This window comes from Rhinolophus hipposideros (assembly GCF_964194185.1).
Source record: "Rhinolophus hipposideros genome assembly, chromosome: 15".
Lineage (NCBI taxonomy): Eukaryota > Metazoa > Chordata > Mammalia > Chiroptera > Rhinolophidae > Rhinolophus > Rhinolophus hipposideros.
The window spans coordinates 41,014,199-41,027,651 of NC_138061.1; the positions used below are offsets into that span (position 1 = coordinate 41,014,199).

General features: G+C 37.6%; 1 pseudogene across 1 annotated transcript; it reads right to left on the minus strand.

Moving 5' to 3' along the window:
• Window positions 1-1,310: 1,310 nt before the first annotated feature.
• Window positions 1,311-2,302, minus strand: LOC308507838 (5'-AMP-activated protein kinase subunit gamma-1-like; annotated as a pseudogene). The gene has a single exon. The product of its transcript is annotated as a 5'-AMP-activated protein kinase subunit gamma-1-like (transcript).
• Window positions 2,303-13,453: the final 11,151 nt, after the last annotated feature.

Here is a 13,453-nt window from a genome sequence, read left to right on the forward strand (position 1 = left end):
ATTACAATTTCAATACAGTTTTTCCCCTTTCTTAAAATGTGTATACATTTTTGGGGCACCCTCTGTATATAAAACAAAGCTTATAGGATACAGCAATAACGATGTTATGAAAGTCATTTTAGGTATTAATACTTGTATTAGGAAAGACCAGGTGCTAAAAGTTAATGCATGGGAAGAAAGAGATAATACAAATGAGAGCAGAATCAATAAAATATAAAACAAAGATATAATAGAGAATGTTAATAAATCAAACATCAGTCCTCGAAAAACCAACAAACAAAATAGATAAACCGCTGACAAGATTATACCAGAAAAAAAAAAGAAAAATCACAAATAAGGAATACTATTTTTTTGAGGTTCCTGTCATTTTAACTAGGTTTGCCATGAAGAGCAATAACCTCAGCTACCCACTCTGCTCTCCTCCTCCACCTAAATCCTTCATATGTGTACAGCACAGGAACTCAAAGGCAGTCCTCCCCACCAGCCTCTCCTTTGTCGGAAGAAATGTCACTAAATGGACTCAACCTCCTCTATACAGCATGAAACAGATGAATACAAATATATTTTTTAAAGAGTTTACTGGGGAAGGGGAACAGGACTTTATTGGGGAACAGTGTGTACTTCCAGGCATTTTTTCCAAGTCAAGTTGTTGTCCTTTCAATCTTAGTTGTGGAGGGTGCCGTTCAGCTTCAAGTTGTTGTCCTTTCAGTCTTAGTTGTGGAGGACGCAGCTCAGCTCCAGGTCCAGTTGCCGTTCTTAGTTGCAGGGGGTGCAGCCCACCATCCCTTACAGGAGTTGAGGAGTTGAACCAGCAACCTTGTGGTTGAGAGCCCACTGGCCCAAGTGGGAATCGAACCGAGTTCGGAGTTAGTAGCATAGAGCTCCAAGCGCCTGAGCCACCGACCTGCCCCTGAATACAAATATTTTTATGAAGACTTTTGTCATGCTATTATCTTAGGGTGAAATCAGGGACAGAGATAGAGGCAAAGGCTGGGTGAGGTCTGGGCTCTCTTAGACACCAGAATTTGCCCAAGGGGCACAGAGTCCAGAGTTCACTCAGAACGGGGGCTATGTCTAAGAGGACAGGGTCTAGGATGGACTGGGCTGAAAGTTTTCCTCACATGTATGTGTGAAGATAGGACAGCACAAAATCCATTCTCTTTCCTCTCCCACCCTCTTCCCCAGCTCCCAGGTAGAAAGGCAGGGAGGCTCCCAAGCAGGGAACAGAATCACAATGCTGTGGTTCACAGACCTTTGGGCAGGCAGTGAGTGGGAATACCACTGGGTGCCACCTGATCCCTTTCCCCAGCTCAGGGCTTCTCTCCACCTGTGAGCACCAGGACCTGCAGGATGTGCAACAGCCACACAGTTCCCTCGACCATAGCGTGTTCATCAATTACTACAGGTCGGTGCACCTCTGCTGCCACCATCCTGCTGCTGATGGTTTCCAAAGTCTCATGCAGGCAGGCAGCCCTTGAGGACACCCTAAGAGTAATGTGATCAATGTTGCAGGGATCCAGTCACACACACATCTGGGCTATTGTAGGTCTTTTCTGCTGCCGTATTGATAACACCTAACTCAGAGTACAGGTCCACCACACACCCTTTCTCATCCACCACAGGCAGGACCGACACTCGGTGCTGTACAAAGATGCCCAGAGCCACATAGGCGGGGGTGGCGGAGCAGACCATAGCGATGTTGGCATAGGTGCCAGTCTAACTCTTCCAGAGACTTAGACATAAACTCTGGCTCAGGGAACTCAGTGATAAACAATGAGATGAGATGTGTACTTGTAGATGAGGATGTACAAGGTGTTGCCTGATTCAGGGTCAATAACTGGCAGCCTGTGGATCTTGTTTTGAATTAATGAAGAGACAGCATCACAGAAACTGGCATTAGGAGAAATGCAGACAAGTGGTTTAAAGGAGTCCTGTGGGTATACCTCTCTCCAAATTTCTATCTCATGTTCTTTCAGCTTGTAGATCTGTACCAAGGCTGATTTATAGTAATGATGCAGGATATTGATGAAATCGGTGATGGTCAGCATGCCCACAAAACTTTTCTTCTTACTATCCCACCAAGGGGCAGCTTGTACACTATTGGTCACCAAAGCGAAGCAAATTTTCTTCACTGCAGAGAAGTATCAAATACAACCCGTTTGGAGCTTGTGGGAATCAGGTCTTGGCAGCAATGAGACTTCATGAAGGAAGTACACACACCATTGTTGGATTCTGGGGTCTCTTGAGGATGCTCATTTTCCACAGCTGGGAAGTTGTCTGAAGAAGTGACCATCTCCATTGCAAGGGGCACCCACTGGCTTCCAGGAGTATTATTCATTAAAACAATCTACAGAAATACTAGAGATGTAAAATGCCATGAGAACACTATTATCACCTATTTGCCAACAATTTGGAAAATTGGACCCAATGGACAAATTCCTACACAAATATAATTTAATAAGCAAGTCCGGGTGGGGGATTTACTTCCAAGCTCACTCACTAAAAGAACTAGTTCAGCACCTACTCTTGGCAGCAGAATTAGCTCCTAACCCAGTGTGCCTCTCCACCCATGGCCTGTGTGTCCTCAGAGTATTACATGTGGGGGAGGGGAATTAAGATCCACCTGGTGAGCAGAAGAGTATCAGAGAATCTGTGGACATATCTTTCAAATGGACAGAACTGGAAGTTGCCAATTACATGACTTGGGAAGTCTGTATCACATCCCTCTTAGCAGAATGTCACGTGACATGTCCTTGACAAACATGTTTGAGCTGGATTTCATCAAGCCTCTAGACCTAACTTCCAGTTACAGAAGATATTGTCTATAGTACAGAAGCTATTGGACACAAGATAAATGACATCATAAAGAAATAATCTTATGTATCATGTGGGAACTGTCCCAAGATAACTAGCTTCGAAATAATATCACGAAAAACAAAATAAAATAAAAGGCAGTGGACTGTTATCATAGACTACAGAGATGTAACAAATATAATTCAGATATCTTGATTGTATCTCAGATTTTACTTTTTAAAAAAATCTAGAAAAGACATTTTTGTGGGAAATTATGGATATTTTAATGTGAATCGGATATTAGAGATTACTATGCAATTAGTACTTTCTTTAGGTGTCATAATTGTGTTTTGGTTATGTAGGAAAATGTCATTCTTAAGAGATGTATTTGGAGTACAGTCATTATGTCTGCAATTTATTTGAGAATGGTTCGTGAGGGGAAGAGAGATAGAGAGAGAGGGAGGGATGAAGAGAGGGAGAAGATAAAGTTAAAGCAAATTTAATAAAATAATAAAATGATAACAATTGGTGAATCTAGGTGAAGGATATATGGGTTTTATTGTTACTACTCTGAACATTTTTTAGGTTTAAAATTTTTTAATAAAAAGTTCAGGGAAAATACACACACACACCAACACAAGCACACTCTTTAAATCTGTACAGATAAGACAAAACTAAAAATGCAAGCAAAAGAATGATGATTCAGGATGGCAGTTACCCGGGGTTGGGTGGTGGCAGAATGAGATGGTGCAAAGATAATCACACACATGCAAGCTATTGTTAAGGTCCCAGTTTTAATGTTGGGTGTGGTTTCATAGGTACTTACTACATTATTACTATAAATTAATAATTATATGAATAAAATGGCCACAAATGCACTAATGATGGCACTGTGTCATGAACCAAGGATTACATTAATCCACTTCTGTGTTCTTAAGCCACCACCAGCCTACTCCCACAAAAACACTGAGAATAACCATATATTTTGAGTGGAAAATTCTAGTGATGGGAGAAAAGCTGGATTCACACCTATTTGAGAATGAGTTGTAATTTTTTTCATCCCTTTCATCTAACGCTAATAATTGTGGTGTTCCCAGAATAATGAGCACCTATTTTAAATAATCTACTATTAACCAATGAGTCAACCTTGTTTATTCTCATTTTTATTTAAAGCAAATCATGCACTTCTACTGTTCTTTAAAGAGACACTAGTGAGAATGAAATTGTCATTAAGATACACAATGTAAGAGGATTAAATATATAATTCCTATTTACCAAAATTGGTGTTAATAATATTTCCAATAATTTATTAACTTAATAGAGTATTATTTATTTTATTGCACATTAGTGGAATACTGCATGGTGGTAGAGAAGATGGGCTTTGGAGTCACAAAATCCTGGATACAAGTCTCTGTCGTGCCTCTTCCTCTGACACTAGGAAAATTATTTAACCTCCCTAGATCTCAGTTTCCTCATCTGAATCTAAAGCTGGATATGCACCAATAAGGTGGTTGCATCTTTAAAGGTAGTCCATTTAAAGTGCTTAGCACAGTTCATGGCATAACTCTGAATGTTACAAAAGGTAGTAGCTATTATTACCATACTGAAACATTTAAACTGATTTACTTTGTCTATCTACACACACACACACACACACACACACATAATTTCCTACATATTGACAAAGTTACACTGTATATTATCAAAAGCTTAAATAACAAAACAAATGCGTACACAAAGCTCAGGAAATAGGGGAAAGGAAAACACAATCTCCTTAGACGTTCTCTTCATTTTTCATTAGATGATCTATAAGGCTCCATAGGCTCTAAAATTTTATTATTTTATAAATTCTATGATTATTGACTTTGTAAGTGTTTAGAAGCCATTAAAATGAAGATAAGTTCATTTTTAGTTTTGGAGTTTTGTCATGCTTTTAAAGATGGTAGAGGATGTCTGACTTACACACACATTTTCATGACTTTAACAAGCAAAGCTTCTACCATGTTTCCCCAAAAATAAGGGTCTTACATTAAGTTTTGCTCCAAAAGATGCATTAGGGCTTCTCTTCAGTGGATGTCATCCTGAAAAATCATGCTAGGCCTTATTTTTCGGTTAGGTCTTATTTTTGGGAAATACAGTATTTCTATACTAGACTATACTTTTTCGATATTTAACAACACACAGTTTTGTTGGAATATGGACAAATTCTGCTTTAGATTCATTTGCTCTGCTGGTCTCTTCGTGTACCTTTTCTTAAGCTATTAAGGAAGGTATTTATAAATTTTTAAAAATACTATATTTTACTCCAGAGATATTTTGCTTGTAGTTAAATAGCAGATAAATTCTAGGAGTCTCAATTTCTTTCCTTCCTTCTTTCCTTCCTTCCTTCCTTCCTTCCTTCCTTCCTTCCTTCCTTCCTTCCTTCCTCCTTTCCTTCTTTCCATCCTTCCTTCTTTCCTTCCTTTCTTTTTTCTTTCATCCTTCTTTCTTACTTTTTTCTTGTAACAAGTTAGATAATTGAAGAGAGTTATTCTGATTAAAATTTGAATACATAGTGATCTTTGCACTGTGAAATCTTGGAAAGTGTTAGTTAAATGGCAATACCTTGAAATTGTAAGTAAATTGTTAGCTGCAGTATATTTCCCCTTTGGTGTGTGGTCATTGTAAAATCAACATAAAACTAATTGGATGAAAATGTTTTTAAATGATCACACATCCCATCCCACTAAGGAAACAGTTCTGCGTCTATTTCCTTCTAGTGTAAGCTCATGCTTTCTAACCTTGCAATCACAGTGTATGTGTCCGGATGTGTAGTATTTGATTAAGGGAAATACCACAATTAACTATTTAATCATTTCCCCACTAGACGTCTAGGTTGGCACAAAATTTTTTATTATACCGTGTTTTCCCCCAAAATAAGACCTAGCCAGACAATCAGCTCTAATGTGTCTTTTGGAGTAAAAATCAATATAAGACCCGGTCTTATTTTGCTATAAGACCGGGTCTTATATAATGTAATAAATATAATATAATACCAGGTCTTATATTAATTTTTGCTCCAAAAGATGCAATAGAGCTGATTGTCTGGCTAGGTCTTATTTTCAGGGAAACACAATAGAAACTGTTGTAATAACTTTTTTTCAAGTACATGACTTTTATCTATATAGAATTATTCTCTTGTGATAAAATAATATTGCAGGATATACTAAACTAAAAAAAAAACAGTATAGAACTTTTTATTGCTGTATTACTTTCCAAAAGGAGGTGTGTGTGTATGTGTATAAAATACAGCAACATATATAACACAGTAATATATATTTTAGGACATTAACTGTAAATAAGTACACCAAAGATATGCTTTTTTCAACTTAAATTATGTAATCAAGTGTACACACCAGAATTCACTTTACCAATTTTCTTGTTCTTTTTCTCTTTTTACGAAAATCAGTAAGAGACTTAGATGTAATATTTAATTTAAAAGAAGAGTTTGCATTCAAGGCTATAATAAGATACTGGTTATTGTAAAAAGGCTAAATGTCAACTAGTGTTTTGTCTTGCCAATCCAGCTTTCTTGCCTTCTAAAAATGGGTACCTCGAATTTACTAACTTGTCTAGAGCTACAACCCACTAAATGTACTTGTCATATATTTCTTAGCCGTGGAATAATTGAATTAAGCTTGCAGTCATTACAAAGTATAAACAAGAAGGAAAATGCTTGGCTTGATACTTGAATTGATAGAAGTTTCATCAATTTTACCAATTTGTCTCTACTACCCTCTAGTGGAATCATAGTCATAATATCTTTACAGCATTGCCTGCAGATTACACACGCACACACACGCAAATATGCAGGTTTATAAATTTCAGCTTTATGGAGTTTGTCCCAGCCTTAGGTATTATAAACTCGTGGAGGAAATTACCTTTTAATTGGTATTGTTGCTCCTCTCCTTTCCCACAATAATCCTTTCTGGAAAGTACAGCCAGATTAAACTGTTTAAAGGTAAAATGAAATCCTATCACTCCCCTGCTCAATAAAAAACCGTTAGTCATTCCCACTGGACTGTTTGAAGTGCTGCTGATAAACTTCCCCACAGTGACTTCCAAAAATCTTCACAATATGAACGCAACTCTCCTTTTTATCCTTCTACCCCTTCACTCCCTATACCCACTCTGCCCTCCAGCCAAATCCCACTGATGGATGTTCTCCAAACTAACCCTGTGCTTTTCCACTTTCTGCCTAGAATGCCACCCACCTGGTCATCCCCGCCCCACCAACTTCTTTTTCCCATTTCTATTTGCTAATGGTGTGCTCATAGTCCAAGAATTATTTCAAATGCACCCTTGGTTCAGCTTTACCAAACTCCTTTTATATTAGTTTGGTCCAAAAGTAATTGTGGTTTAAAAGGTTAAAAATAATTGCAAAAACCAAAATTACTTTTGCACCAACCCAATCAATTCTATGAAAGCCAGGTACATCTCTGACATTGTTGTCTGTTGCATAGCCACCCCCTTTGTCTGGATGTTCTACTCAGGCTCCTCTCCTTTAATTCCCATTTAAACTGACAACGTCAGCTTTCCTTCTCAACATAAGGCAAGGATCACATCATTAATGAAGCATTATCTACCGCCTCCAGAGATTTTTCCCCCTCTCTTCTGTGATCCCATTGTAATCCATTCAAGTCTGTTTCAGTATCTACTAACATAGCTACTATTTTTGTGACAGGTAGTGACAAAGTGATTAGGAAAAATCATATTTGTGAAGTACTTACTGTGGGCTAGACATTGATGTAAGTAAAAGTTACATGGCTTACCTCATTTATGCTCAAAATGACACCACTATATGTTTCCCCCAAAATCAGACCAGGTCTTGTGTTAAGTTGTGCTCCAAAAGACACATTAGGGCTTATGTTCAGGGGATGTCCGGTTAGGTCTTATTTTCAGGGAAACATGGTGGGTACTATTATTATCATCATTTGAGTAAATGAAGCACAGAGAAATGAAGTGACTTTCTCAAAGCCACAGATAAGGGTAGGAGCCAAGATTTAAAAGGATTTGAGCGTAGGCAGTCTCTGGACCCTGAGCTTTTAACCACCATGCTGGCACAGCCCCTCCAGAAAGGCTCTTTGTCAGGATAGCCTGAATGTCTCTCTTCTTACCTCTCATTTTTGAATCTGTGATTTGGGATTGGCTATGGAAAAGAATCAAGTACAATGCCTGGGGTAGGAATAAGTTTTTGTTTTGTCTTGTTGAATGAAATTGTCCACTTTTTTCTTTGCAATTCTTTTCTTTTTACATATGTTCCCATCTGGACTTTGAAGTTTCGGAAGACAAGTGCTTGGGCTTAATCATATTATCAAATGTAGAAACGGCAGATGTGAGTGTGACATTACTTTGTATTCCCATTGTGCTTGTTTCAAAATACCAGCGGAAGGAATGTATTTAATTAATTAAATCATCAGCATAAAAGAAGTTTAATCATTTGGTATATTTTTCTTATCTCACCCCTCCTCTGAAGCTCGAGGACAGATAGTCTAATTCATCTTTGTGTCTTTAGTACTTCACAAATAATGCCAGGCAAATAGAAGACATTCAAATATCTGGTGAGTGGAACTGACAGACTTTAATTTTCTGTCGAACCTCAGAATCACGTCACTGGTATAAAATGATGCACTGCCAGGGGTCAGATAATTGCTCACAAACAGGCCCCTGGAATCTATAAGACACTAAAATCCCTGCCTCGTGTTTGAGGAAAAAATAAATTATGTCCCACATTAATTTACCAGTAAGAGGATATGAACATAGTTTTGCCCTTTGGAATTTTTCAAGTATAGTAAACATTTCAAATAAAGCAGAATATATCATGACATGAACGCCCAGGCCTGTATCATTCCAGATGACGGTGTATTGAGTTAAACTAGGACATTGTTTGTTTAACACTATTGGAAAACAAACTTTTATATCAATTCTTTTATTTACTGATTAGAGATCTAGTCATAATCTGCTGCCCCGGTTCATTGGGCGGACTCTAAAAGACAAAGATTTAAAGAATTACTTGTTAAAATAACTTTTTAGTTCTGACAGAAAGGCCTATCTTAGGCATCCACAATATTGTAACAAAAAATGTAAAAGGCATTAGGAATCCATAAAAAGCATCAAAAATATCTTAGAGATTCAACTAACATGACAGCCCTGATCATTTCTCCTGGCTCCAAATATGTATAAAATTTTCTGTCAGTTTCTGAGTTAAATTCACCATGAATCTAATGAAACTTAGGTGTCAGGGTCCTGCCTTGGCACAGGCCCTTTCCAATGCTCTGAAAGGGTTGCTCACATGGTCGTGAATTTGTAAAGCATATAAAATAAGGTACTTTCATCACAATCCATTCAGGTTACTTTTTACTTCAACACTCCATCAGTCACATTTCCCCACCTGTCCAGTGGCACTGGCAGGACCATGAACAATGGTGAGAATTGGCTCAGAGGAAGCTGAGTTGAGGATACATTTACTTTAGGATTAGCGACATCTAGTTATTTACCCTCCACACCTCCAAGTTATTGCCACCAGTCCTAACATAGGAAGGGGTTCTGGGAATACTCTGCCCACCCATTCTGCTGACTCTCTTGGCCTCTGGACATGAAGGGATAGGGTCAGAGATCTTATCTGAACTCTAAGTAAATGGGAAGTAATAGAGGGTAACAGAGGAGAAGCTAACCTGTGGGAAACGCTTCCAATTATAAAATGTATAAAATTATATCATTACCTCATCTAAAACTGAATTTCTCTTGTGTCAGGAATACGCTTGTTAACACAGCATGGACAATTATAAATATATCAGACAATTTTTGAAATCTGGAATATTGAGAATGATGCACATTAGAATTTCCCATAATTCCTGTGTTTGTAAGGCACAAATTTACGAGTACAGTAGTAGTATAGACACATACGAGTATGTGAAAGAAACTTGATGTTTTCTCAAATTTGACAAAAATGCTAAATATATATGTGACATAATCAATAATGATGTGAGAGCCACAAAAATTTTTTTGAAATGATCAATCATAAAAAGCAAGTTTGGATTAACCATGCTAAAGGAAAGACTGGATTATCTTGTCTCTCTTAATAGAAAATATTACAAAATTGTGCCATATAATGAGAAAAAGGTAAATAGCTCATCAGCTGGGTGAACAAAGAAGCATTTAAAATATGGATTCCAAAAATTGTAAACTCCCTCAAATGTAGGACAAAGGCAATATAAAGATCTGTCAGGCAATTAATAAAATACTTTTTAATAGATTTTGTGACTTGATGGTATTTTTTAACTTTTAATATTTTGTAATTTTTTATTCTGAAATATATTTTCCATCACACTTAACTTAGCATTTTTTTTTTTTTAATTTACAAAGGGCCCCTACATGATATACGCTTCAGGCCTCACAGAACCTGTATCTGCCTGTGGCCATCTGTGGCCACATGGATGTCCCATGGTACATCACAATCCACATGCCCAGGGTGGTATTTTACCCCCACAACTGCTCCTGAGCTTCTCTGCAGATGGCAGTGGCATCAACCCATAGTCAAGCCCACACCCAAGCCACCCCTGATGACGCTTTCTCCTTTATTCATCACACCCAATCGACTTCTTAGGTCTTACAGTCCTAGCTTCTCAAAATAGCTCCTCATTATTTCTTCCTCTTCAAACTGACCCACACTCCTCTAGTTGAGCCCCTTTGGGATTGTTGCAGAGCCCACCACTGGTCTGCTGGCTCTGATGCTACCTCACTGTCCCTCCTCTCATCTTCTCTTCAGTGACTTTTCTATCCAACTCCCATATCTGATTATGTCACTCCCCTACTCCCATTTTTCCCCTTTAATTTCATCATCCTGTCCAAATCCTTTAGCACAACCTGGGAAGGCCTTGTGAGATATGGATATCTAGCTCCCTAGCACTTTCATAGTTTGAGATGCAACAGAAAAACAAGCATGGACTTCTTTTCTCTTCCTCACAATTTCATGGGTGGAAGATCTGTTCTTACTGTAGATCTTAGCAACCTCAGCATACAACTTTTTTCTTTCCTTATAAAGTCAAGAACTTTCACCTTTTCGCTTAAAGGAAGTGCTTGATGGCTTCTCTGGCATTTTGAATTGCCAGCAGCACTACTCTTGCACTTTGGGGCCATTATTAAGTAAAATAAGAGTTCCTTGAACACAAGCACTGTGATTCCGTGACAGCGGATCTGATAACCAAGATGGGTATTAACTAAGTGACTAATGGGTACGGGATGCGTCTACAGAGTGGATATGCTGGACAAAGGGATGATTCACATAAGAATTGTTTATTTCTGGAATTTTCCATTTAATATTTTCAGACCATGGTAAACAGTGGGTAACTGAAATTGTGGAAAGTGAAACTGTTAATAAGGGGGGACTACTATAGTTACAAGTAACTGTTTCTCGAATTTATTTTATCTGAAAAAAATACTTGTGTTAGTCTGCTTGGGCTGCCATAACAAAATACCACAAACTGGGTGGCATAAACAACAGAAATTAATTTCCTCACAGTTCTGGAGGCCAGAAGTCTGAGATCAGGGTGCTGGCAGTGTCAGGGTCTGGTGAGAACTCTCTTCCTGGCTTATAGATGGACCCTTCTTGCTATGTCTTCCCATGGAGGAGACAGAGTGACGGAGATTTCTTATAAAAGGACTAATCCCACAGTGAGGGTTTCAACCTCATGATATCATTTAAACCTAATCACCTCCCAAAGGCTCCATCTCTAAATATCATCATATTAGAGGGTGGGGCTTTGGTGTACGAATTGGGAGTTGGGGCATAATTCAGTCCACAGCAATACTTATATCTAAAAACAAAGCAAAACAAAAGCCTCATGTGCAGTGCCAGCTAAGCTTTTCTTTTCCTTTTAAATGGAGTTTACCAAAATATAAGTATGAAATTTTGTGGGGCGTATGACTTTCCATCCTCTCTTCTTCAGTTCTTTTTTCATATCACCTCCAGAATACTTCTAACATATGGTTCCAAGACTGTACCTCTCCTCAGCAACTTTTTATAACAGTATTCAGGGCTCTTCAAGATTCTGACTCTAAACTCTCTTCTCTGCTTAACCCTGCACCCTAGGATGGAGGCATCCTGAATAACTTGTGCAGAATTTTAGGGCTTTTTTTCCTGTGTTTAGAAGGCCCACCCCACATTTTTTTTTCTCCAGTGTTCGTTCAAATGTCACTTCCTCTGCTTGAATTAGTAATTTCCTTCTCTATGTTCTCACATTATCTTACAGCATAAATTACAACATAAGTGCCAGAAATCATTGTATTCTCCCACCTCCACACTTAGAGCAGGAATTGTATCTGATTCATTTTTGTGTCTATAAGTACAGCATTGCACTGTAGACACATTGAATACAAGTGGGACCAATGTGTAATAAACTGTAAAATGAATTTACAATAGCATGAATTTACAATAATCCCTGAAACTTCAAAAACAAAGATAATCAAGTTAAATTTTAAAAAAATCAAGCATCACAGCTGTGGAAACTTGTGGTATTCTTTATGTTGAACATAAAGTGGATATAATGAATTACTACCTGTTTTTTAGATGGTCTCAATTAAATTCCATGCTTAGGCCTCCCAGAGAGAAAGATATATATTCATTCATTAAAATCAGTACCCTAAACTAGCCGAGAACAGTCTTTTTCCCTAGAGTACTTTACTGAAAATGTTTTTGTTGAAAATGTGGATTTGGCATTTTAAAGTTTATTAGGTTCAGGTAGAGATTTTTTCAGACCCCTACCTCCACTCTAAATGCTCTGCCTCTGTCACCTAGGAGCATAAAGTTGTCAAGGCTGAGCATTTGTGCCACATACAGGGCCAGATGACACATGCTACTTGTGTAAAAAGGTATTAAACACTTCCATGTATGTGATAAAAGACGTTCCATTGCTTCTCCTAATCTGGATCATCTAACATATTTGTAGAGGTCATGGTAATCATTCTGTGTTCTGCATCCCTTTTAAGGTCAGTGCAAAGAGAAATTCTTGCACTGTCTTGAAGACATTCTTGCATTGTCTTGAAGATTTAAGAATGATGTTCAAGTGCAGAAATCTCTCTTAAGAATATGGTGGAGGGCAATGAAAGATAATTTTTGATACTGGGTGACTTAAAGATTTATTTTTCTTCCCTTATAAAATTGTGATTTTGTTTGTTTGTTTTAAATAACATTTAAAATACCGATGTGAAAATATTTTGAAATTAAAACAATAAAATTTTGTTTTTAATTTTTAAATAAGTAAAACTTTAAATAAATAAACTATTTAAAATAAAAAAGTGAGGTAAAAACAATTATATATATGTATATATATATATAAAAGAAACATATACGTATCTGTTTCTTTACATTGTTGAGGACGTCTTTCAGTTTTCCATCTTTTTGAAATGTGCTCCTTCGGCCTCAAAAGTCATCCATTTAGAAAAAAACATAACTATACACTAGTTTGAACAAAGTAATGAAATCTGGATCTAAATAGTATCACTTTTGTGATGAGCTATTTGTGCACAATAAATTTTTATTGTGCTGATATAGGAGGGGGGGAAACCAACCCAGCCCGAACAGTAGATCCCTGATGACTAGAAACAGTAGGACGACGCTCTC